This window comes from Phacochoerus africanus, chromosome 11, assembly GCF_016906955.1.
Source record: "Phacochoerus africanus isolate WHEZ1 chromosome 11, ROS_Pafr_v1, whole genome shotgun sequence".
Classification (NCBI taxonomy): Eukaryota; Metazoa; Chordata; class Mammalia; order Artiodactyla; family Suidae; genus Phacochoerus; species Phacochoerus africanus.
The window spans coordinates 50,832,731-50,835,834 of NC_062554.1; the positions used below are offsets into that span (position 1 = coordinate 50,832,731).

The 3,104-nt window shown below is 37.6% G+C and overlaps 1 pseudogene; it reads left to right on the top strand.

The window, feature by feature from the left end:
- The first annotated feature begins 1,716 nt into the window (after nt 1–1,716).
- On the top strand, nt 1,717–2,726 carry LOC125110514 (olfactory receptor 147-like; annotated as a pseudogene).
- Nucleotides 2,727–3,104: the final 378 nt, after the last annotated feature.

Below are 3,104 nucleotides of genomic sequence, written 5' to 3' on the forward strand. Positions count from 1 at the left end.
TCTGTATTTACTCACCTCCACACTTTATGCTATGGTCACAATTTACATGTTTACATGCAGTTACATGTGTTTTTTTTTCTGATTGATTTAGTTATTTAATTTTCCATTGGGGGGGTGAGAGGAGTCAGGAGAGCCATTTCTCTAGGTTTCACATTCACAAAGGGTCTCAAATGTAGATGCTTGACATTAATTCCAAATGTGGTTAAAAAGAAAAATCATAAAATCACATTGACAGGAATGTAAGATTTTTTTTTACTTAATTTGTATCATGTTACTGGACTATAAAACATGCAGTACCCTGTAATTAATACTTTTGTAAAACATGGTAACTTATCTTTTGACTGGTACCATTATTTAACTGCATCTTTTATTTTAAGATAATTACTTTTTGAAGGCAAATGTTTAAAATAAATCATTTTGTAACAATTCAGTTGTACATTTTTAAACTTCACATATAGCTTCACATATTTTCTAAATCGTTCATAAATTTACATATTCATTGGGATATAGCACTGACTTAAAGAAATATTTTAACCTCTTCCCTTTTTCATTTAAAAATATTTTATTAGGAGTTTCCATTGTGGTATAGTGGAAACTAATCTGACTAGCAACCATGAGATTGTGGGTTTGATCCCTGGCCTCGCTCAGTGGGCTAAGGATCCCATGTTGCCGTGAGTTGTGGTGTAGGTCGCAAACATGGCTCAGATCCCACATTGCTGTGGCACAGGCTGGCAGGTACAGCTCTGATTAGACTCCTAGCCTGGGAACCTCCATATGCTGCGGTGCAGCCCTAAAAAGACAAAAAACAAACAAAAAAATAGTTTATACATACATGTACTATGCACTCCTTAACATATTTTGAATTGTATTTATTTTTACAACTTTTGTCTTTTTTTCTTAAAACTTTTATATCAAAAATGAAAGAAATTTATCCACCACTTTTACACAGTCTTCTGTGTTTTTCTATGTTTACCTTATCAAATTGTTTTAGACTTTTTCAAGCTAACGTGTTGTTACATTTTGTTGGTTAGTGTCTTTTCTTTTTTCTCTATTATTCTTTTTCTTTTTCTTTTTTTTGGACATACTGCAGCATGGAGAAATTCCAGGTCTAGGGATCAAACTTGAACCACAATAGCAACCCAAGCCATCACAGTGACAATGCGGTCTCACTCATTTATAGTTATGGCTTTTAACTCTGTGATGTGGGGCAGTAAGTTAACATCTCCTAGATTCTGGCCATTTAGTTTAGTTAAGAAACAACTGTCTTGGTTCTCACCCCACCAGGTCTAATCTGTATTAGAGGCCAGCACCAAGGTGCAAGAGTCTCTCCCTACAACTTTGCTGGTGAGGGGAGGGTTCAAATGATGAAGAAATATTGAGATGAGGGAAGGATTTTTATCCTGGTGGAAACTTCTCCCTTCTTTTCTTTTTTCTTACCAAATAGTCAAGTTTGCATAGGTTAGCAGTTCCCTTCCCCCTGTAGTCTAAGTTTTGATGATCTTAGTCTAAGTAGTTAGCTCATAAAGCCCCTAAAAAGCAAAAGTGCATGTTTCTAAGTTTCATGATAATGGTAACACAAGTCCCTGAGTCCAGGCTGAGCTATTCTCAGATATGCCCAGTCCAAATATGACCCTTTTGAGAGGAGATATGTATGAAAATTGAGTTGTTTTCTTCTATGTAACTTTTTTCCCTGTGGTAATAGATGTTCCTAGAAGAATGGCTGCTGGAAATGATTCTTTTGTGACAATTCATTCTGGTGGGGTTAATGGACCAACCATCTCCAACTCCCCCTGTTCTTCCTGTTCCTTGTAATTTACATGGTCACTGTGATGGGCAGTTTGGGATTGGTAATCCTAATTGGGTTGAATTCACACTTACTCCCTTATGTATTTTTTTGTCTTAATTTGTCCTTCATAGATCTCTGTTGTTCTTCTGTGTTTACACCCCAAATGCTGATTAATTTCACATCAAAGAATAATATTATTTCTTATGCAGGGTGCATGACCCAGATTTATTTTTTCAGTTTCTTTTGTATATCTGAATGCTATGTGTTGACATCAGTGGCCTATGATTGACATGTGGCCATCTGTACTCCACCTTTGTATCAGGTTACTATGTCCCCTAAATTTTGTTCCAGACTCATTCTTGGTTCATACTTGGATGGCATTTTTTAGTGCCATGACCTTCACTGGATGCATACTGAGTCTGACTTTCTGTGATGTAAACACCATCAATCATTACATGTGTGACATCCTCCCTCTGCTCCAGCTCTCCTGCACAAGTACCTACATCAACGAGCTCGTAGTTTTCATTACTGCAGGCATCAATATCATTGTGCCCACTCTCACCATCTTTGTGTCTTATGGTTTCATCCTCTCCAACATAGTCAACATCAGCTCCACTGGGGGCAGATCTTTGTGTCTTATGGTTTCATCTTTGTGTCTTATGGTTTCATCCTCTCCAACATAGTCAACATCAGCTCCACTGAGGGCAGATCCAAAACGTTTGGCACCTGCAGTTCCCACATAATTGTTGTTTTCATGTTCTTTGGATCAGTTACATTTGCTTATCTCAAACCATCTTCTATTGGGTCCAGTGATGAATCAAAAATCTCTTCTGTCTTTCACACCAACATGGTTCCCTTGCTGAACCCCCTAATTTATAGCTTGAAAAAGAAAGATGTTAAACTTGCTCTAAGAAAAACACTGAGTAGTATACAATTTTGAGGGAAAACAGTATCTGTTTGTGCACTGGAGATTGGCACTTGCCAATTGAATCATGAGCCACTGTGCTTGATCCTTAATACCCCTTGAAAGTGTTCAGAGTGGGGATCGGGAGTGAGGTACTCTGTGTTCTGAGAAAACTTGCAGAACAGGTTTTCAGGTGGTTAAATATTCTCAGGAAATTTAATGAACCTAATTCTTGTATTTCCTAGTATCTAAGAAAAGCACTAAAATCCTGCATGGTGATGCCTGCTCCTTGTGACTAGCAGCAACGTTCTGCCAAATGTTGACTGCCTGTTCCTCCCCTCTTCACCAAAATCACATATATACTGACAGTTTCCCTTATTTTTTTGAAGCAGTTTTTCAGCACTATCTGAAGTG